General features: G+C 43.7%; 2 pseudogenes; both read left to right on the top strand.

Moving 5' to 3' along the window:
• Positions 1-20,292: 20,292 nt before the first annotated feature.
• On the top strand, positions 20,293-21,410 carry LOC123047633 (uncharacterized; annotated as a pseudogene).
• A 439-nt stretch (positions 21,411-21,849) lies between these two features.
• On the top strand, positions 21,850-23,711 carry LOC123039801 (receptor-like protein 52; annotated as a pseudogene).
• Positions 23,712-24,200: the final 489 nt, after the last annotated feature.

Genomic DNA, 24,200 nt, shown 5'->3' on the forward strand with positions numbered 1-24,200 from the left:
TAAGCACGAGTGCTCGTAACGGTGAAACCAGTCTCGCGTAAGCGTACGCGTAATGTCGGTCCGGGCCGCTTCATCTCACAATACCGCCGAACCAAGTATGACATGTTGGTAAGCAGTATGACTTGTATCGCCCACAACTCACTTGTGTTCTACTCGTGCATATAACATCAACGCATAAAACCTGGCTCGGATGCCACTGTTGGGGAACGTAGTAATTTCAAAATTTTCCTACGCACACGCAAGATCATGGTGATGGTATAGCAACGAGAGGGGGAGTGTATATTCATACCCTTGAAGATCGCTAAGCGGAAGCGTTTATCAACGCGGTTGATGTAGTCGTACGTCTTCACGATCCGACCGATCCAAGTACCGAACGCACGGCACCTCCGAGTTCTGCACACGTTCAGCTCGATGACGTCCTCGCCTTCTCGATCCAACAAGACGGGCGAAGTAGTAGATGAGTTCCGGCAGCACGACGGCGTGGTGACGGTGTTGGTGAAGAACAATCTCCGCAGGGCTTCGCCTAAGCACTACGGAAACTATGACGGAGGATAAACTAGAGGGGACGGGGTTGCTGGCACACGGCTTAGTGTTTCTTGATGTGTCTTTGGTGCTAGCCCTACCCCTCTATTTATATGTTGAGCCTTGGGGTCGAAACTTGGAGTAAAAGCCTCCACAAAGTCGGTTTCACCCGAAAGGCAAGAGTCCTTCTCGGACTCCAGGGCCAGACGCCAGGGTTCCTGGCGTCTGGCCCCTGGACTCCGCAAAACTTCCTTTTGCGCTTTCCAAAAACCTTGTGGGCTTTCCCCTTTGGCCCACATAACGTGTTCTCGTACCCAAACATTTCGGGAAACATCCGGAACCCCTTCCGGTGAATTCCGGAACCCTTCCGGAGATCAAACACTATTATCCCATATATCAAACTTTATCTCCGGACTATTCTGGAGTTCCTCGTCATGTCCATGATCTCATCCGGGACTCCGAACAACATTCAGTTACCAACATGCATAACTCATATAATACTATTTCATCAACGAAACATTAAGCGTGCGGACCCTACGGGTTCGAGAACTATGTAGACATGACCGAGACACATTTCCGGTCAATAACCAACAGCGGGACCTGGATGCCCATATTGGCTCCCACATATTCTACGAAGATCTTTATCGGTCAAACCGCATAACAACATACGTTGTTCCCTTTGTCATCGGTATGTTACTTACCCGAGATTCGATCGTCGGTATCCAATACCTAGTTCAATCTCGTTACCGGCAAGTCTCTTTACTCGTTACGTAATGCATCATTCTGTAACTAACTCATTAGCTACATTGCTTGCAAGGCTTATAGTGATGTGCATTACCGAGAGGGCCCAGAGATACCTCTCCGACAATCGGAGTGACAAAACCTAATCTCGAAATACGCCAACTCAACATGTACCTTTGGAGACACCTGTAGTACTCCTTTATAATCACCCAGTTACGTTGTGACGTTTGGTAGTACCCAAAGTGTTCCTCCGGTAAACGGGAGTTGCATAATCTCATAGTTACAGGAACATGTATAAGTCATGAAGAAAGCAATAGCAACATACTAAACGATCAAGTGCTAAGCTAACGGAATGGGTCAAGTCAATCACATCATTCTCCTAATGATGTGATCCCGTTAATCAAATGACAACTCTTTTGTCCATGGCTAGGAAACATAACCATCTATGATAAACGAGCTAGTCAAGTAGAGGCATACTAGTGACACTATGTTTGTCTATGTATTCACACATGTATTATGTTTCCGGTTAATACAATTCTAGCATGAATAATAAACATTTATCATGATATAAGGAAATAAATAATAACTTTATTATTGCCTCTAGGGCATATTTCCTTCAGGAAGATGGGTGTTTCCTTGATCCAGAGGAGACGCCAGAGATGTTGATCGGAGAAAATCCACAGATTAGAGGAGGAGTGGAGAGATCGCCGGAGAGGAGGGTAGCGCCGTGGTGGGGGGTGGGAGCGCCATATTTCTGTTAGACTTGTCATATTATCAATTTACAAACTGGTGCATCTTCGCACAATTGTGATAATTGTTACCAGATGAGGGCCTTTGGGGTTCCTCTAACTTGGCAACTGCGTCCCTCAGTTCGGCCTTGCAGTCCTCCAGCTCCCGAAACAATTGCTCGTTCTTCTCTACAAGGACCTGTACATAAATTGATCTTTAAACTGTTGTTTCAACCGTTTCAAGTCTCAGGGGCTACTGCTATACATACTTATCAAAATTCCTCACCTGTATGTCTTTGCTATACTGGTTTGTCGCTTGGGCAAGCCCGCCCCGAGCAGCTTGGACGTACGCGTCCGCCGAATTGAAGGCATTAAACGCCTCTTTGGAAAAGATGTTGTTCCAAAGTACGGCCCGTCGGCGCCTGTGATTCATGGCGCTCTCTACTTTGGAATTCGTGGCTGAGAGCGGGTCCGCACTCTCTGTCGGAGAGCAATGCGGGGCTGGCCCCGTATCCGCCTCCACCCCTGAAGCCGATTCTGCAATCCAGCTGGTGGAGCCGTGATTGGTAGGGTCTCCGGATATAGTCCGGTTATTCTTCTTCCTGCCAGACACGAAGGGCGCTGTCATATTTTAAATTCTATATTACAGGACAGGTTATTGTTTTACCTCTGTAGCGGTGTGTCAACCCTCACCGCCTTCCTCTTGAGCCTGCCCGATCTGGACGCCCGTGGTTGACGAGTCCCTAGGGGCTCGGTCCCTCGCTCCGGCCGTCGTTTCTGCAAATAGAACGACGCCTCAAGGGTAAATTATAACACCTGGGGGGAGTCCTCTTTGAAGGACAGGGCTTTCTAGTTTGGCTTACGCATGAAGAGGGGAGCAGTCCAGGGTAGTCGGCCGTAATGGCCACTAGGGCGCCATCCCAGCTCGCCTGATAAAATACCTCGTTGACAAGCTCCACAGTGATATCCGGATCCACTTTAAGTCCTGGATCTAGGGCCCTTCCAGGGTCCTCTTGTTGCGGGGAGGGGCTGAAGATTCCTTCTATGGCCCTCCTTAATTCCTTCCCAGAAGCATTGATGCGAGTAATCTTAGCAGAAGAACGCTAGAGCAAAGAGGGGAAAATAATGGCAACTTACCCACGCTGGGGGGTTGTACATGGAGAATCCTTCCCGCGTTTTTATGCGAAGGAATTCCTCCTCTTCCCCTTTGTACAGATCGGACAATATCCTTGCCAGAGCGGCAGCGGAGTCCGGACCTTTACGGCCGCAGCGGGAGGTGTCGTCTTGCCCGTTGAAATGCCACATGGGCTTCCCCCGATATTGGAGCGGTTGCACTCCCTGTCTTATGCATATTGCCATAACTTCAACTATCGTCAGTCCGGATTTGGCCAGTTACTTTATCCTGTCCATCAGGAGGAATATTTCCCTCGTGTCCTCTTCTTGAGGACCCCGGGGGTGCTAGCTTAGGCGTGCCCTCGGCGGGGCGTTGCTGAACTCACGGAGACCTGTCCGGACTGGATCCGGAAGGGGGACGTCGTTTATATAAAACCACTCTGAAGGCCAGTTTTCTGGTGCCTTCTTAGGAGTGCCGGATAGGTATCCGGTCGCAGCAATGCGCCATATTTCGACCCCGCCCACTTGACATAGGGACTCCCCCTAGGTGCGGGGGACGAGGCAGAACAGCTTCCGCCATAATCCGAAGTGTGGTTCGCGGCCTAGAAACAGCTCGCACAGGGCAACATACCCCGCTATGTGCAGAATAGAGCCAGGGGTAAGATCGTGTAACTGGAGGCCGTAGAACTCCAGGAGCCCGCGAAGAAACGGGTGGATAGGGAACCCAACGCCCCTCGGCAGATGAGGGATCAGACATATACGCTCCTCCGGAAATGGGTTAGGAGATCCCTCAGCCTGGTCTCCTCCGTCATAACTAGCTATTCCAGCTCGGACGGAGACCATGAACGCCGGTGGGAGAAACCCTTGGGTTTGTAACTTTGTCAAGCGGCTATGAGGAACTGAACACTCTCCCCAATCCCCCGACTTGGAAAGAGAAGGGCAAACAGAAGAACTGCGACGGCCGGCCATGTTGGAATGGCTTTTTGCGAAGCGCTCTGTTGGATGTTGGCTCTGGGAGGGAGAGTGAGGTTTGGATCTGAGAGTCCCCGTCCCTTCAAATAGACGGTTCGCCCAGAGAATCGAGGGTGGAAAATGCAAAAATGCCTCGACTCCTCGCATTCGCTCGACACGTGGAGATGGTCATTACCGAGGCACCGAAGCCGAGGAGCACAACATTGATTGGGGGCCGGACACTATTCGCCGTAACAAGCACTTTGGAGTATTCGGAGAAGGAACCCGCCCTGCAATGCCGAAGACAAGACTGTGCGCCGGACTAGTCATCATTGAAGCCTGGTTCAGGGGCTACTGAGGGAGTCCTGGATTAGGGGATATCCGGACAGCCGGACTGTGTACAACATCCGGACTATTGAAGCGTGAAGATACAAGACTCAAGACTTCGGCCCATGTCCGGATGGGACTTTCCTTGGCGTGGAAGGCAAGTTTGGCGATCCGGATATTATATTTCCTTCCTTGTAACTGACTCCATGTAAACCCTAGACCTCTCCGGTGCTTATATAAACCAGAGAGGTTGGTCCTTAGAAGGCCAATCACAATTACACTCATACCATCATAGGCTAGCTCCTAGGGTTTAGCCTCTACGATCTTGTGGTAGATCTACTCTTGTACTACCCATATTATCAATATTAATCAAGCAGGAAGTAGGGTTTTACCTCCACCGAGAGGGCCCGAACCTGGGTAAACATCTGTGTCCCTTGCTTCATGTTACCATCAACCTTGACGCACATATCGGGACCCCTACCCGAGATCCGCCGGTTTTGACACCGACACCTGCCAGCACCCCTTTAGTCCCGGTTTGTATCACAAATAGGGACTAGAAGTGCAAAACTAACTAGGACTAATGATGCCCGTGCCACCGACTGCTCCTAGCCATTGGAACCGGGACTAATGGTCACATTAGTCCCGGGCCGTATCCAAACCGGGACTCATGATGCGAACGCAAAGTCTGCTTTCTACTAGTGATTAGTAGCAAAAGGATTTAAGCAGAGATATGGCATTGATTATGAGGACACTTTCAGTCCAGTTGTAAAAGTTGCAACCATTTGTCCTGTATTATCCATTGCTGTTTCTAGGGGATGCAGTCTCAGACAGCTAGAAAACAAGGAACGTGTCATATGAAACAACCGGCTGGGTTTGAAAGCAAGGATGCACCTTTTCATGTCTGTAAACTTGATAAGGCCTTGTATAGATTAAGGCAAGCTCCTAGAGCATGGTACTTCAGGTTAAGTACAAAGTTGCAGAAGCTTGGGTTTGCCCCATCAAAATGTGATACATCTTTGTTTATTTACAACAAGTTGCAGACTTCTATCTTTGTTCTCATATATGTGGACGGTATCATTGTAACTAGTTCTTCTAGTGTGTCCATAACATCTTTACTTAACGATTTAAGTTCTGAATTTGCTCTTAAAGACTTTGGTGATCTACATTTTTTCTTGGGCATTGAAGTTAAGAAAACTAAGAATGGTATTCATTTGTCGCAAGAAGTTTATGCAACTGACCTATTAGGCCGGGTTGGCATGCAAAACTGCAAACCATCACCAACACCATTGTCCAGTTCACAATCCTTGTCTCTCGTCGAAGGGGAACCCCTGAATCAGGAGGATGTCACCAGTTACAGAAGTATAGTTGGTGGACTTCAGTACTTCACTCTCACCAGATCTGACATTTCATTTGCAGTTAACAAAGTGTGTCAGTTTCTTCATGCACGAACCATGTCTCACTGGACAGCAGTTAAGCGAGTCCTGAGGTATGTCAAAAATACAATGATAGTTGGCCTCAAATTAAAGAAGTCTTCCTCTACCTTGGTGAGTGCATTCTTAGAGGAAAATTGGGTTGGTTGTGTGGATGATAGGATGTCCATTGGTGGGTTTTCTATATTTTTTGTCCTAACCTAATTTCATGGTGTGCAAAGAAACATGCCACAGTTTCTAGGTCAAGTACAAAAGCAGAGAAAGCATTGGCAAATGCAACAACTAAAGTTATTCGGGTTCAGTCTATGTTGAACGAGCATGGAGTTGCCCAAGTGCAGCCCCCTTGTCTTTGGTGTGACAATCTTGGAGCAACATATTTATCGGCTAACCTAGTTTTTCATGCCAGGACCAAGCGTGTTGAAATTATTTTCACTTTGTGAGAGAACAAGTTGCAAACAGACAAATATAAATCAGATTATTCCATCAAAGGATCAACTTGCAGATGGTTTCACTAAAGCATTACTTACTAGAAGTTTTGAAAAATTTAGGCGTAATCTCAACCTAGTGGCATTGTGATTAAGGGGGAGTGTTGAACATCTTGTACCACATGGTAGAGTAGATAGAGTTGTATTTTCTTTTGACTTCTCTCCTCTCTCTCTCTCTCTCTCTCTCTCTCTCTCTCTCTCTCTCTCTCTCTTGTAATTCTCTCACGGTTGCTATCACAACGGAACCCTCTGTAACCTAGATCGATCCTTCGATCCCATATCAATATAAATCATGCGGGCACCCCTGTATGGGTGTTGAGACGCTTCCACCAAATCAAACACAGTTTTTAATATCATATATATGCTAGCTATCAGGTCACCTCTTACGCTCCAATGATGCCTCCCTCCTGATATTTATGCTATATCTCCAATGTACTCCCCATTTAAATGTATTCCGCATATTTTGTATGCAGGATGACTTGCCGGCTCCAATGTTGGTATCGTTCGATTCTGCATTTTCTTGCAAAAGAAATGTCAATTATTTAATCCTACAGGTATTCAATAGACCAACATAAACGATATGGACAAAATGATCAAATCCTGATTTAACAGGTCAACTGTTCGCCGAGTAACATGTAGCATGAATTAAGAATCATTGAATAGCTAATGAGTTGTCATATGCTTCGGGAGGCGAAATTATTGCTACTTGTTGTTTCAATGGCATGAAGAGCCATAAAACAGCTCATTTGTACATTGTTAAACAACAAACTGATAATTAGCCAAGACCAGTAAGAGTACTTCGGGTCCCGAGATATTAATTTTCCCTGGCCATCATTTTTTGTTGAGCTGTAACTAGAGGAAGTCGCCTCATGGTTGGGAAAAATAACTGTGACATGTGAGCTGGCTTATGCAGAGTGCCTGAAGGTGTGGATCATGTCTTGTTCATGTCTGGGGTTAAATTAAATGGCCTGTGTGCGGTCTTACTATGTGCACGCAACTAAACCGTTGTTCGGAATACAATCAACAAGTATATCATTGAAGGATCATTGTTTACAGATCTTGCTAAAACAAAAATATATTTTTGAAAGGCTTCTCCTCTGCATTTGATGTACAGCTACACAATTGTTTCATTGAGTTTACCATGTCTTGTGCTTGGTCCTTGCATTTTTAACAATCGTGCCACATTGATATGGTCTCCGCCTCACCTATGAAATGTATGCTCATCCTTCAGTTTCAGATCTAATTATGAATATCTGGTCTTTGGTTCTTTCATTATTATGTGCGCTTTGCAGATACCAAACTGGACGTAAAGGGATATAATTATTTGCATTTGTTGATTCAAGGGCCGGCATGATGAACCATGAAACGGCTCCTTTGGACATTGTCAAATAACGATAATAATATTAATTAGTCGAAACCTGTCAGACGACTTGGGGGGTCTCCAGAAATTAATGTAGCAGAGGCATCAAGTTAACCGAACATGGAGCCTCGTCGGTTTCCGTTTGGTATGCTGAACAAATCTGGGACTAGAGAAAATTGCATCATGATTGGCTAAAGTTAATGGCCTGTTGCATGTGGGAGTGCCTGAAGATGTGGATCATGACCATGTTCTGCTCCAGTCTATTCATAGGCTCATAGCTCATACCAGCTGGCTAAATGAAATGGGCGGTGTGATTTTACTATGCCAATTTTCACGAACCTCAACAATTATTGGCATGGTATTTTATATGCAGGATGACTTGCTGGTTGCAGACGTAATGTAGGTTTTACTTCGTTTTTTGCAAGTAATGTGTCGGTTTTACTTGATGGTATTGGTCGATTCTGCATTTTCTAGCCAAAAAATGTCATTGCTGTAAGCGTACATAGAGAAAAATTGTAAATCATTCAGCAGCTAATGACCTCTCATATGCTCGAGGAGGCTGTTGGTTCAAGGGCATGAAGAGCCATCGAACAGGTCATTTGGACAATGTTACAACAGACTATTAATTAGCTTCAAGCCTTTCGGAATAGTGTAAACTGCACTGCACATAGCTCCGTGCAGTCTACCCTATTCCTCAAGGCTTGAAGCTAAGCAACATGCAGGTGAGCATTGAGCCTCTTCTTCATCGTCTCTGCACTCAGGGCTTATAAACCGCTGCGAGTGCCTCTCGCTTGGCGAGGTGGGACTAAAAAATAGCTGCAGAAAAAATCAACTAAAAAACTCTTTTACCGGTTCATGCCACGAACCGGTAGTAAAAGATGTCCGTGGGGCACCAGCCTTAAAACCTGTACCAAATAAAATGCCTTTGTAACAGCCTTAGAACTGGTACTGAAGGAATCAACTAAAAAGCTTTTATAAACCTCTAGTATTATTGAAACTAAAATTATATAGAATTTTGTTACAAACTTTAATAGCAAAAAGAATTATCATAAAAGAAAATAAATAAGTAATTAAAATTCTGTTCAAAACATTAAAAGCAAAAAGAATTATCATAAAAGAAAATAAATAAGTAATTAGAATTTTGTTACAAACTTTAATAGTAAAAAGAATTATCATAAAAGAAAATAAATAAGTAATTAGAATTCTGTTCAAAACATTAAAAGCAAAAAGAATTATCATAAAATAAATAAATAAGTAATTAGAATTTTGTTACAAACTTTAATAGCAAAAAGAATTATCATAAAAGAAAATAAATAAGTAATTAGAATTCTGTTCAAAACATTAAAAGCAAAAAGAATTATCATAAAAGAAAATAAATAAGTAATTAGAATTTTGTTACAAACTTTAATAGCAAAAAGAATTATCATAAAAAAATAAGTAATTAGAATTCTGTTCAAAACATTAAAAGAAAAGGAATTATCATAAAAGAAAATAAATAAGTAATTAGAATTTTGTTTACAAACTTTAATAGCAAAAAGAATTATCATAAAAGAAAATAAATAAGTAATTAGAATTTTGTTACAAACTTTAATAGCAAAAAGAATTATCATAAAAGAAAATAAATAAGTAATTAGAAACAAAAAAGAAAGAAAAAGACTGGGAAAAATTAAAAAAAGTGTCACCTACAGGGCCACCATGACCTGCATACGACTAGAAACCCATTACTAGGGCCAGGATGCAGGCCCGCAGTAGGCCTAATAGGCCCACAAGCACAGAGAGGGATTTTAGGCCCGTAAGCCTGCAGTAGAGAGGAGCTCGAAGTGGTTGGTTCGGCAGGGCTTATAAACCACTCCGAGCCCCTCTCGGCTAGCGAGGTGAGACTAAACATAGCACCGCACCGCGCCAGTTCCAGCACACGACCTTTGGTCCCAGTTGGTGGCTAGAACCGGGACTAAAGGGGGCATTGGTCCCGGTTGGCGGCTAGAACAGGGACAAATGCCCACCTTTAGTCCCGGTTGGTGCCACCAACCGGGACTAAAGGCCTCCATTTCCCGCCCTTTGGGCTGCTGAAAAGAGGCCTTTGGTTCCGATTGGTGCCACCAACCGGGACTAAAGGTGGGCATTTGTCCCGGTTGGTCTCACGAACCAGGACCAATACTCTGTCTATATAACTAGCACTCATCAAAATTTCGTTCAGTTTCTTCTTCCCCGCCCCGACGCCGCCAGGCTGCCCGTCTCCGCCTCGCCGTCGCCGTCGTCGCCCCGCGCCGCCCCGACGCCGTCGCCGCCCCCCGCCCCGCGCCCTGTGCCCCGCCGGCCCCTGCCCGTCGCCGCCCCGCCCCGGCCCGCGCCGCACCGCCGCCTCACCGTCGACCGTCGCCGCGCCGCCCCGCCCCGCGCCACACCTCGCCGTCGCCGTCGCCGTCGCCGTCCCCGACAGCGTCGCCGTGAGCAACTAATTTAGATGTGTAGTAATTTTTTAGTTAGATTTTTTTGTAGTTTCGTAGATTTTTTTGTTAGATGTGTAGTCATTTAGATGTGTAGTTCATAGATTTTTCTGTCAGGATTTTTTTCATATTGTGTAATTAATTTGTTCATATTGTGTTAGATTTTTTTTCTGTTAATAGATTTTTTATGCAAAGATGTTTGTATGTTCATATATATGCATGTTTGTATGTTCATATATATGCAAAAAACGAATATGTCAAATTTTTATGATTTTTTCTGTTCATAGAATTTTTATGATTTTTTTCTGTTCATAGAATTTTTATGATTTTTTTCTGTTGTAATTTTGTTCATAAAATTTTAATGATTTATTGTGTATGTATAGGAAAATTATGAATGATAGAAGTCATTTATGAATATGTTCATATTTAGAATAGACGAAAAAGAAAAAAATAATAAGAGAAAGTGTTTAATATAATTAGTTAAAAAAATAATAGAACTATAGTTGATTTAATAAACTACTTTATTTTACTATAAATAGAAGTAGTTTGTTTTTAGTAAGTACTACTTTATTTATTTATAGTAAGTGCTTAGTAGTTGAACTAGTTGATTTAATAAACTACTTTATTTTACTATATATAGAAGTAGTTTGTTTTTAGTAAGTACTACTTTATTTATTTATAGTAAGTGCTTAGTAGTTGAACTAGTTGATTTAACTAATAAAACTACTTTATTTAACTATATATAGAAGTACTTCCCGCATCGACGTCGGCGATGCCTATCCCGCATCCTCGTCGTCGTCGACTCGGCGGTGGAGGCCTACTTGATCAGGGCCATGTTCGGGACTGGGCCCCGCCGGGCTGGTATTGGGAGGTACTACCTTCCGGGGGACGTAGGTTGGTGAGGAGGCAGCCCGTTGTTGAACCGATCCTTGTTTGGTGGCGATCGCGTGGGCCAGTGACGGTGCCGAGACTTCCGGACACCGTGGAGGTGGTACATCACCATGTACGCGAGGAGGACGAGCACGTCCGTCGCTACATGGTTGCATTGGAGGGCAGGTTCGACAATACCTGGCAGGTTCTTCAGGGATTTCACTGGAGCTATGATCCTGTGATGGTTCCTTATCTTTGGGTGTCTATCGCCCGCGACGATACCCATCGGGCGCTACGGTTCTAGCTGTATTAGTGATGCTATATGTATGATAGTATTCGAGGAGTATTAGTGATAATATTCGACGATGTATGGACACAAGAGATGATTTACTTTTGCTTATAATTGAATGCATGCATGCTAATTTGAATACTTTATTTTATGATTTGATTTTGCTTATTGAATGCTCATATTGGAAAAGTACTCCTACTTTGAATGCTAAAATCATGGCGGTAGCTTCTCCTTCATTCCCAGAACTACTGTATTGAATGCTCATATTATGAACATAGGCCGGAAATGTCGTACTCGGACGACGAAAACCGCCCGGGGGAGTGCGACTGGTGCCACGATGACCGAGGTATGTTCGACAGGTTCATTGAGCTGGACGAAGATCGGCGCTTCAGCATTAAGCTCGAGGAGACCTTCAATGTTCATACGGTACGCAACGACGACAATAGTTTTTTTCGTAATTAAGCACGACTTCAACTATTTTAACGTGTATTTTTCATCTTTTCCAATTCGACTAGCTTATCCCATGATATGCAAGACGCTATGTCTTGGAGAGGATGGGTTTTGAAGACCATGAAAGTATGGAAACCAAAAATATTCTCCTAAGGACCCATCATGGTGTGGATTTTTAAGTAAAGTTGTACAATGCTGAGAGTGTAACCCATTTTGGTTGCAAAAATTGGGAAGCACTTTGCAAGATGTATGGTTTTGATGAGGGTATGCTTGTCACCATGGATCTTGGTGATCCTACAATCGAGCAAGACAATATGGGGATTTGGGTCATTGTGGATACACCTCCAATTCTTCCCCCATGTGAGATTAACATAGTTATTAAGTAATTTATATTGTTTATTTCAAAATAGTTGAAAGCTTATTTCCATTGACAGCTTATTTTGATTGTTCAAAGAATGTGCGGAAGATGGTAGACAAAACCCACTACACCGATTGCTCCGAATTAACTTATAAGGAGAAAAATCATCTGATCGCATTTTGTACTGATCTTGAGAATTACAATGTCTACAATCGAACTCCTCAACATTATGGTCAATACGTGCTACTAGTGCACGTGTTGAATACGATAACTACCATGGAGATACCCTGATAAGATTTTTTTACTATTACGACATCCGTGCATCTTTTTCAATACTTCTAAAACTAGTACATCATTGCTAACTACGAAGTTATTACTATGTTTTTCAACAGAGAATCCCAGAGGATTGTGTGCCTCATTTGATGTATCAGAATGGCAGCCTTCATGTTTTGAACATATATCCAGGTCATCCTACGAATCTCAACTGTCCATACCGGATTTCTAAAAGAAGTGGAGACATGACAATCAAAGAATGGAAAAAAAATGTATGGACAGTCGTAAGGAGCTTCTTGGAAGCAAAAGGAAGTGAAGCACAAGAATTGGAGACAGGATGATCTCCATTCTTCATAATGGAGAGTCAGGGTCTATATTGTTTTATGCTATTTTACCTTAAGGGTGTTTAGGTCCTACCTAATACTGATGATCATGTGCTAAGAAAAATTATGTAGGGTTGGGTTCGATGACTATGAGGATGATGATCGTATGACTTATTATTAATAACGAGTAGAAGTTGTATGATGATGCATGATTAGTAGGACGTGTTATTATATATGATGATGTATGATGCGAGCATGCATGAGTTATTATATATCTGCGGGTGAAATGAACATAGCAGTAGCGTTGGTAAACCAAGGACGAAGATATAAGAGAGGACACTTCTCTCTATTAGCTAGATAATAACAACCTAAAAATAACCCCCTAAACCCCTAAACCAGCCATTTTAAAAAAAAACTCAGCTCCAGCCAGCTGCTGACGCGTGGAAGCCTTTTGGTCCCAGTTTATGTCATCAACCGGGACCAAAGGCCCCCCTGCCTGGGCTGCCGCAGCGGCCACGTGGATGCCCATCTGTCCCAGTTCGTGTAAGAACCGGGACTAAAGGGGGGAGGTATTAGTAACAACCTCCTCATCAAAGGCCCTCACGAACCGGAACAAATGCCTTGTTTTCTATTAGTGATGCTATTCACCTTGGAGACCTCCTCATCAAGAAACGAGGTTTCATGCAAAAGTAATAAGCTATAAGCGCGGTTTGGTCTGGTCATTTTTCCTTTTTCAAATAGACATTAGATGCAGCAATGCTCATCGTCAAGTACTTTGCGCTGAATTTGATTGCAGCGTGTGGTACCATGTTTGTATTGGATGCTGAACTTGTTCCGTTATACTGTGGAACCCGTCCTTTTGGTCGTATGAAGAAAAGACCAAGTAGCAAGCTGACAAGTTGTGTCACATGAATGAACTTAATTAGATAACATCAATCGAGGAGCAAGCCTAGTCAGCAGCTTATCATCATCTTAATTAGATATATTGAGTATTGTGATAATTAGGAAAGCTAGGATAGCGTAGGATATTATTCTACATTGCCTTGTACTCCAAGATGGCCATGTTCTCCTATATATACGCCCACGAGGCATAATCAATACAATGACAATTCCACCAATCCTCTCTCTCCCTTCTAACAAGATATTTGCAGGAGACAAGGTCAACTAATTGTAAGTGACCAACTTTTTAAGAGTAACTTAGTAGACAACAACCAGAAAGCTCGGAAATTTTTCTTTTTGATTGATCATATCAGATAAAGAGCTACTCATTTTGTAAAGAAATATCTCTCGAAACAGGCTTTCGGCCTGCTTTATAAATAAAATAACATCCGAACAGTACACGGTTGAATGATACAAAATGATGAGGTAGCTCTCTGTAAAAAAAAAAATTGTTTAGATCATTAAAGTACTATATGCTTGTTTACTAGCCTTTGCAGGTCCCTGGCTTGTAACATAGGCACATGACTCACTACAAGGCAAAAAAAGGACACCTCAGCCTCTGCATGCACCCTATCACATGGCCTTTGCGTGCATCTAAATTGGCTCGTTTACCTAGTTCAGATCTGTCTAAACTAAAAATATTTTCGCGGATGGCTACCTATTCGTTCAATGCAAGCAGGACACGATCACGTGAACGGTGGTGGTCGGCCACCTCTCCCGTGTCTTTTCCATTGTCTGATACCCAGCAGCGTTTCAAATGGTTCGAATAGCTAATTAAACACACCTTGCAGTTGAGCGAGCGGCTCATGTTAGCAAAAGTAATTTTTGCTTTTTACCAAAATCCTAAAAACATTTAATTGTACATTTCTACTAGGTGGCTCACTTGGTTGCTCTTTTTTCGCTATATATATATATATATATATATATATATATATATATATATATATATATGTATATATATATATATATATATATATATCGGGTGGTAATTTGTTTTACATGAAAAAAAATATTACTCCTTTCGTAGAACAGCTAGCTATTTCTTCTTCTACCGGTTTGTTTTTATTATGATCCTCAAGCCAGCAATGACAAGATGCTAAATGTACGTACTACGGTTGGTGGTTCCCAATGATTGGAATCCAAACATTTAACCCTCTAGCTAGTATGGTTGGCGAGTCATTGATAGGATATGTGTGTCATTAGAGAGATGAGTTTTCCCATTACACATATTTGCAGTAAACTGTGTAATAAAGATGGAGATGGATGAAGATAGAGATGCCTAGAGTTACACGAAATACACTTTCTCTGTCCCAAGATTTCCTTGTTGTGTGGCTGTAATATGATGCCAAACACAAAGACGAATAGATACTAAATTAAATGTTTAAGACTGCTATGTGGGTCTCCATTTTTGTCAAAAAAAAAATAGGTATATAGAGAAACTTCCGTCTGCATATCATCAAAAAAATAGATCGTCAGCCATGACGTTTGTACATGTCGTCAATCAAAATGTTAGTCAATAGATGTTAAAGAGACATCTCTTCTTGATGTACCCACATATGCTATTATTATTCATACACACAATACTATCTTTCCGGTCGATGCCCTTGTATGCTTCTGATATAAGATTGCTTTAAACGAAAGGGTAAGTAATTAAAACGGTTAGCTTGTCAAATTTGTGTCAGCTTCGTTACCTCAGCATCACAGCTAGCAGACAAATATTTGTTTTATCGTGGCCGGCCGGCCTAATGCATATTAATTTTGGCAAAGTTTAAGACTCGAGAGCATATTGACCCCACGTGTGAACATACGTGACTGTCTCTTGCTAGCGCGGTAAGCACTTTTGGTCTTTTGTAGACACTGTCTCTAGTAGTCTACTATCTATGTGATCAGCCGTCCAAGTTATGTGTTTATATTTTTAGGGCAAGTTAGTTGGTTACGACTGTGAGCACGAATGAGCTTGTCAGTCTTCATAGAAACTCAGTTGTTTAAGTTTTAACGAAATGCATTGCTTATTTATTTTTGTCTATATGTAGTGATCAGCTAGCGGAGAAACATTTTCTCTGTTTTTCTGACAAAAATACATAGTGATATAGAGAAAATTTCATCTATATACATTAGTAAATTATAATATAGAACATCAGTTAAATGTTTTCGTTAGGCATCTCAAAATGTTAGTCAAGTTTAGATCATGCGTGTGGCTGACCGGTAAAGCACACAGTACATGCGTCATTTTGCATTTGTCTCCACCGAGACATCGCAAGCTGTTTCCATCATAAATAAATGAATCGATTAATAACTACATAAATGATGATTTATGGCCAAAGTTAAATCTCAAAAACCATAGGTGCATTATATTATGGAACAGAGGGAGTATGTCTCAGACTCAAAATTACTTACTGAATCAGAGAACCGTCGTGATAATATTGTCGAAGCCGCATGTAACGACTACATTTATGCTTAATCATACGTCGGGCACCCTTCCCTTTGCCGGTGCCGTTATTGCCATTGCCATTGATGTCACTCTTGCAGTTGTTGTCACTGCCATTACCATTGTCGTTGCCTTTGTCGTACACTATACATCCATACAAGTGAAAACGGCAAATCGGTCATTTACAACCATCTCGTTGAAGTCCTTGTCGAATACCTTGGTATCAAAGAATTCACCAACCACAATCCTGTCGGGACCAAGGCTGATGAACCCGACCTTGGCATCGGACATATAGCTCGGTCAGTGGCGTAGCTAGGGGGTGGCCAGGGTGGTCCATGGACCACCCTGGAATTTCCCCATAGCTTGTATATAGTGTAGTAAAAAAATATTTTTTAAAAAATAAATAAACTTATGAAAATATTTCTATTAATGGACCACCCTGGCTTATTGGGCTGGCTACGCTACTGAGCTCGGTTACCACTCATTCGGTGCATCGTCGTTCGCCCAAATCCGTGTCTTATCTGGCAATGGCTCTGCCCCTTTGATAACACGGGAGAGGTCAACGGCGCAGGGGAGGCCACGCAAGGTGCCGAACAAGAGCCCGAGCTCCGAGACATACTCCGCCTTGCCATCGAACGACATGAGCCAGTCGCCGGCCTTGCTCCACTCGTGGGTCGTGGTGTGAAAGCGATAGGTGCCTGCAGAGTCGCGGAAGTTGCTGATGGAGAAGCAGATGGTGTCGCCACCACCAATGACGGCGTGGCCACAAATGAATGTGCGCTTCATGCGGGCCATGAAGGGCGACAGCGGGAGAATGAACCTGGAGCAGAAGGTGGCGAAGTGAAAAGAGAGCTCCTGTACGCTGCTCGCTGCGGCAAAGTGCCCGCCCTTCGCACAGGAGCGGCTAGCCCGGGCCAGCCCATTTACAATTGCACGCTGCGGCATCCCGAGATGAAAAATCGCCAAACAAAACTATAGCGCTAACGCTGAAACTCGAACCAGTGACCTTGTACTAATTGGCCCAGCGTGCAAACCACTCACACAGACACTCTCATGTTCAATTTGCAGCGCAACATTTAAAGACACATACGACAGCGACAAAACTGGAACATTAATTCGCAAAAAATCCCAAAAACTACAGTCCATTATTAGGTCGAACCGAGGACCTACAACTGAATTTTTCGAAATTACGAATATTTTCTTCACAACAAAAACATTTTATGAATTTTTGAACAAATTTTGTAAAACATAAACATATTGATGATGTGAACAAATTTGGAAAGAGGGAACATTTCTTGAATTCGTGAACAAAAAAATACAAATGTTTACATTTTTTCAAACTTCCAGAACAGTTTTAAAAACTCCTGAAAAAATGAAAACATGAACAATTTTTTAAAATAGGAACATTTTTGAACGTTGTCAAAATTTTGAAAAGAAAATAACATTTTTGAAAATCCCAGAACAATTTCCGAAGATTTAAAAAATGCTAACAATTTCGAATTTTTTTTGAACAATTATCGAAGATTTAAAAAATGTGAACAATTTTAGAAGATTTCAAAAATGCGAACAATTTTTTAACAAAGAAACATATTTTGAATTTGTGAACAATTTTCAGAAATTGTGAACAATTTTGGAAGATTTCAAAAATGCGAACAATTATTTAAAAAGCAACATTTTTTGAATTTATGCGAAATTTTTGAAAATACGAATTTCTTTTGAAATTTTGAACTTGTTTCAAAACAGGATCAATTTTTGAAAAATTCAAACATTTTCAAAAGATGGTCTTTAGAAAAATAACTTGAAAAAGCAAAAAAAACAAACAGAAAACAGAAAAAAATTAAGAAAGAAGAAAAAGAAATAGAAAAGCGGAAAAAGAAGAAAAGGAAAAAACAAAAAAAAACAAGAACAAACAGGAAAACCGTTCAAAAAGAAAAAACGGTTCAAGGAACCTTCTAGAAGGTTCCCAAAACCAGGATACTGTAGCACGGTAGTCCACCAGTAGTGGGCCGGCCCATGTCGCTCGCTCGCTGCTGTTCCATGTGCATTCCTTCGACAATTTGCCGCAATTAGCATCAAATAGGATATTCCAAGTGAAAAAGCAATCTCAGAAATCACTAATTAAGGAGTACTCCTTGCGGAGATCACTCCAACTTCCCCAGGTTGCGATAAGTGGCACGCTGCATGTGCGCCACTTGTCGCAACTTGAGAGTTTTCCCTTTTTTTCGTAGATTCGTTTATTCAAAATGTTTTATCTCTTAAACCGTGCATCTAAATCTCGAACCGCTTTCGCCGTTGGATTCCTCGCGTCGAGATTTTTAAAAATAGATCCCATGTTGATAGGTTTTGATGAACTTTTTTTTCACGAAAAAAACGGATGAAAAAACCAAACCGGGAGCACGGGTTTTTTTTCCTTTCTGAAAGAGGCACATCCATGCCTCTAACGAAATCACAGCCGTGCCTCCCGCAAAAGCAAAACCATGCCTTTCACGAAAGAAGAAAAAGAAAATGCATTTCTTTTTTCGTTTCCGAGGAGGCACGGCCGTGACTCTCGTTAAGCACAACCGTGCCTCTCGCGGAAGCAAAACCGTGTCTCTCGCGAAAAAAAATGTGTTTTTTTTTGTTTCCAAGAGGTACGGCCGTGCCTCTGGCGAAAGCACAACCATGCCTCTCGCGGAAGCAAAACCGTTCCTCTCGCGAAAGGAAAAAACAGAAAACACGTTTTTTTTTTCCCGTTTCAAAGAGGCACGGCCGTGCCTCTCGCGAAAAAAATGCGTTTTTTGCGCAAAAAAAAATTCGAAAATTTTTTTTGGTCGGAAAGCTACGGAAGACCGATGGAAAACCAAAAAAAACATTTAAAAAGCCAAAAACGCGTGCAGAAAAATAAAAAAACAAAATCCGGAGGGAGCGCCCAGAGCGCGACACATGGCGAGTGGCTGAGAGCGCACCAAGTGGCGCTGATCGTTCCGAGACTCTCGAAGGAGCGCTCGTTAATTAGTTGCTCCCAGCAATCTCGTCTCACCTTTGCCTTTTCGGTTGGACTAGATGGGCCCAATGCTTTCCTTCTTAACAATCCAAGAACCAGCTGGGCCTTGTAAAACCAAGGAGAATTGAGTTCATCTATTCAGGAAAAAAACATGGAAAAAACATGCTAACAGATTTATTCAGCAAGTTTCCTTTCATTTTTGGAAAATGCCTTAACATATTTTTTAAGATGTGTTACAGAAAATAGAAAATTAGTTTTAATTTGGCAGATTTTAAAAGGGAAAAATGTCAAGCAAGTTTCTAAAAATGTCCGATTTACCATGTAGACAGTATGCAACTACGTATGTATTCGTGTTAATGTTGTGTTTAAACTTAAAAGCCACGTCAGTGGCAAAACAATAGGGGTAGAAATGCAGAACACTCAGTTTCGTTATAACGAAATTTGATGATGTAGCCTTGTTGGTAATTCAACAAACCTGTGTTCCCGAAGCATTTGACCTACATGTTGTCAGCACTTTGGGGTCAACTTTCACCTCCCAGTTTTCTGCGTCTTGAATGAATTTCCGCAAATAAACACTCCCTCCATCCAATTATGTACCCCCACCCCTTATGTAATGTGAAAACAAATCTAACACAACCGCCTGAAGGATACGACAAAAATCTATGTTGGATTTCCGTCGGCTTCGTCCTGCCGGACGAAATCGAAGAGGATCAAAGTCCGGAAGACAAACTCGAAGAAGAAGCCCCGGCATCCACTTGAGGACTAAATAGTCCTAAACTAAAATACTAACCAAAGTGGAAGCACCAGGATTCCCCTGCTTGCTACCGACCTCTGAAGCGGCGGGTAGAGGGGAGGCAAATCCACGATCTCACCAGTGAAGTTTGTAGGGGATTGTTTGCCCTAACCGCCAAGGGATAGGGGGGACGGGAGCTAATGCTAGTAGATTCCCTTTTTGTTAGGCCTAGCCAAGAGAAGAAAGAAACGTCAGGTCTGATTGAGAGACATGACCACCTCTCTGATCCAGGCACTGGCTGACTGGCAGATCAACAAAGATGATGATGAGGTGGTTCGTTCGCAAAAGCACCCTAACTTCCATGTAAGGTCCTGAGGAGAATGCGTTGCTGACTCCCATCCAACTTCCCTTTCGCTCCGCTGCCCATCTAATCTAATATTCCCCAGAAATTAATACTATTACTGTGTGCCATTTATTTTTTCCATCGCGCCCGCGCACAGGAAAATGGGCTCGTACTTCCGGTCTGAAAACCCATGTTCGAAATGCATCATGTGCCCAAGATCGATCCGCCCAAAAGCGAGCTGCTCATTAGGCCACCGGAAATCTGCAGAGCCCTCGCGGCATTCATTTCCTGCCCACCGCCTCGGAGAGCAAGGTCATCTTGGGCGACTCCGTGAATCGCATGTTACGATCCGACATCATCGATGGTTGTTGCTATGTCGATACCATGCCTAGCCTCCACATGTACAAGCACTCGGCGCTGGCTGTCTCTGTCCCTCCGACGGACTTACACCTCCATGACAGCGAGGACACTGGCGACCTCTACATCATCTACAAGGCATAGGTGCGGCCGCAATTTGAGGCTCTTGTGTGGAGGGGACTCGCCCCATCCCCCATATCACACAGGTTCTGGCACTGCGACATCCTCCCGCCGCCAACGTGGATCAGCCACCACAAGCATATTAAGTAATCTTGATTGATTAGTGTTCGGTTTGTTTGAGTCAAAGCGAACACAATCAATCAAGATTACCTAACAAGGCATGCCTTCGTCTACGGCCATGCCCTCGTTGGCAGCGACACCATCTTCTTCTCCATCTCTGACGCCGAGGGATTCGGCTCCTACTGCTTCCACATCACGACACGTGAGTGGAGCAAAGCTGGCGACTGGCTCATGCCTTTCGATGGCAAGGCGGATTACGTCCTGGAGCTTGGAGTTTGGTTCGGCATCTCTTCACAAGACAACCTTCCCTGCGCTGCTGACCTCTCGGGCGTCGTTCAAGGGGAGGAGCCGTCGCCGGACAAGATGCGGATATGGGCGTGTGATGACCTACCAGAGGAGTGCCAGCCGAACATCTTGTGCAATCCCTATGTCATCAGCCTCGGTTCCGGTAGGTTCATCATCGTGGACTTCTTGGATGCCATGAAATTCAACAAGGACTGGAAGGAGATGGATCCCGTCAAGGAATTTGCCCTCTTCACCGGTATGCGGGTAGCGTTCTGCAACGTCAACAACGGCAAAGGCAAAGACAGTAGCCACCACAATAGTGAGACTGATGGCACAGGCAACGAAGATGGAAAACACAACTGTGGCACCGATGGCTCCGACAACGATGATGATGATGATGATGGCACAGGCAACGAAGATGGAAAACACAAATGAGGCCTGGTAAATAAAAACAGAAGAATTGTTACGCATTTGCTATCTAAATAATGCGCGTACATTGATGATGATGTGATTTTTGTGCTATCGTGAACCATACATGCATTGTGGCTGCTCTCTGATATTTTACTTCTATTGTGTGGTACTCCCTCCGTTCGGAATTACTTGTCTTGAAAATGGATGTATCTAGAACTAAAATACATCTAGATACATACATTTTCGCGACAAGTAATTCCGAACGGAGGGAGTAGTAGAAATTCCCACCGAGTACTCGAGTATCCTGCTTCATTCCAATAAAAAGGTATTTGCATATGTGTACCTCATTTAGCAGACGACCCACGACTCTAGTCTAGACTCTGCTTGGGTATATTAATATGAGGCCAGCAGCTAGCTCCACTCGCCAGTCCCCACTCCCACTCCCCACCTCTCGTCACAAAAATCATGTCGACCATCCACCTGATTGTGCTCCTCGGCGTCCTTCTGCTGGCCGGCGCATCGAGGTCGCAGCCCACCTACGGCGACCAAGCCACCCTCCTGGCTATCAAGACCCAATGGGGAAACCCCACGCAGCTTGCGTCGTGGGACCCTATCGCCAATGCCGACCACTGCGACTGGACCGGCCACCGGCGTGGTCTGCGGTGGCGACGACGGACGTGCAGTGATAGGGATATCATTGCCGAATCTAAACATCACCGGCAAGGTGGCAGAGTCGGTGTGCGACCTACTGAGCCTCACCCACCTCGACCTCTCCTACAACTATCTTACCAATGGCTTCTCCGGCGTCCCGCTCTACGCCTGCTCCCACCTCCGCTTCCTCGACCTCTCCTACAACGCCTTCCACGGGGTTCTTCCGGATGACATCAACCACCTGTCGCCGAAGATGGAGCACCTCAACCTGTCAAGCAATCACTTCCAGGGTGTGGTGCCGGCCGCCCTGGCCAGGCTACCAGCGCTGAGGTCGCTGGTTCTTGACACTAACGAGTTCACCGGGGCATATCCAGCTGCCGAGATAAGCAAGCTCGCCGGGCTCGAGCAGCTCACGCTGGCCTTGAACCCGTTCGCGCCGGCTCCGGCACCCCCTGAGTTCGCCGGGCTAACCAACCTGAGCTACCTGTGGATGTCCAACATGAACATGACGGCGACATCCCGAAAGCCTACTCCAGCTTGGCGAACCTCATGTTGTTCGCCATGTACGGTAACAACCTTACCGGCAAGATCCCGACATGGGTCTGGCAACACGGAAAGCTTGAGCTCTTGTACCTGTACAACAATAAACTCACCGGGAAACTGCCATGCAAAATCACGTCGGTGAATTTGATAGAGCTTGATGTGTCGTCGAACAATCTCACCGGAGAAATACCGGAAGACTTTGGTCGCCTCAAGAACCTGAGCATATTGTTCATGTACACCAACCAGCTCACCGGCACCATTCCAGCAAGCATAGCGATGCTCCCCAAACTCACGGACATCAGGCTATTTGAAAACAATCTGTCCGGTGAGATCCCGTGGGAGCTCGGGAAGCACTCGCCCCTAGGCAACCTCGAGATCTGCAACAATAACCTCTCGGGCCTGCTCCCGGATTCACTTTGCGCCAACAGGAAGCTCTATGACCTCGTCGTCTTCGACAACAGCTTCTCCGGCGAGCTACCGAAGAACCTCGGCGATTGCGTCTTGTTGAACAACATCATGCTCTACAACAACCGCTTCTCCGGCGATTTCCCAGCCAAGATATGGTGGTCATTACCCAAGTTGACCACTGTGATGATACAGAACAATGGGTTCACTGGGGCTTTACCGGCTAAGTTATCTGAGAACATCTCGCTAATTAAGATGAGGAACAACAAGTTCTCTGGGTCCATGCCAACATCTGCAACCGGATTGTCCATGTTCCAGGCGGAGAACAACCTGATTTCCGGCGAGCTACCGGCGGACATGAGCAAGTTCTCAAACCTTATGGAGTTGTCAATGTCCGGCAACCAACTAACTGGTTCCATACCGACATCAATCATTTTGTTGCAGAAGCTCAACAGTCTCGACCTGAGCAACAACAGGTTGTCCGGCATAATTCCATTTGACAACCTCGTGTTGCTTCCATTGCTCATGCGCCTTGATTTGTCCGAAAATGAATTCTCCGGTGGCTTATAGAGATAGAAAAAGGAATAGACACCAAGAATACAAGTTCATGAGTATACAAGTTCATGAGAATACAAGTTCAGGAATTGGCAGTGGTCATGTCGAGCATCTGTATGTGGAGTCTATATCTATATCTATATCTATACCTATCTATATCTATATCTATACCTCTATACCCTTGCTAATAATAAAGCAAGGTGCGTTTCTCTGATTTTTTCATCCGTTCACCGCTAAAAGATGTTTCATTTTATCCGAGGTGGTACTAAACTTTCGTACTCCGTCTGTTAGCAAAGGAAAAACGATTTGTGGAGAATTTCATACGTGGGCCACGCGCCCTATGGCCCAGTAAAGTCAGCCATTTTTTCCTGCCCACGCAGCAATAAAACAATCCTATTTTTCCCTCGATGCGGCATATAGTTTCAGCTACGCACAGGGCGACCAAGACATGGCGGCCCATTTTTGTTTCTGTTCTGTTAAATTTTCTTTTTCTGTTTCTTTATCTATTCATTTCCTGTTTCTTTTTATTTTGCCCATTGCTATATGTTTTAAGAAATTCTGAAATTCCACAATTTTCAAGCAATGTTTGCAGTTTCAATTTTTATTCACAATTTCGTAAAAAGTTATGAATTACAAAACTGTGTTCCTATTTTCAAAAAT

This window comes from Triticum aestivum, chromosome 2B (genome assembly GCF_018294505.1).
Source record: "Triticum aestivum cultivar Chinese Spring chromosome 2B, IWGSC CS RefSeq v2.1, whole genome shotgun sequence".
Taxonomy (NCBI): Eukaryota; Viridiplantae; Streptophyta; class Magnoliopsida; order Poales; family Poaceae; genus Triticum; species Triticum aestivum.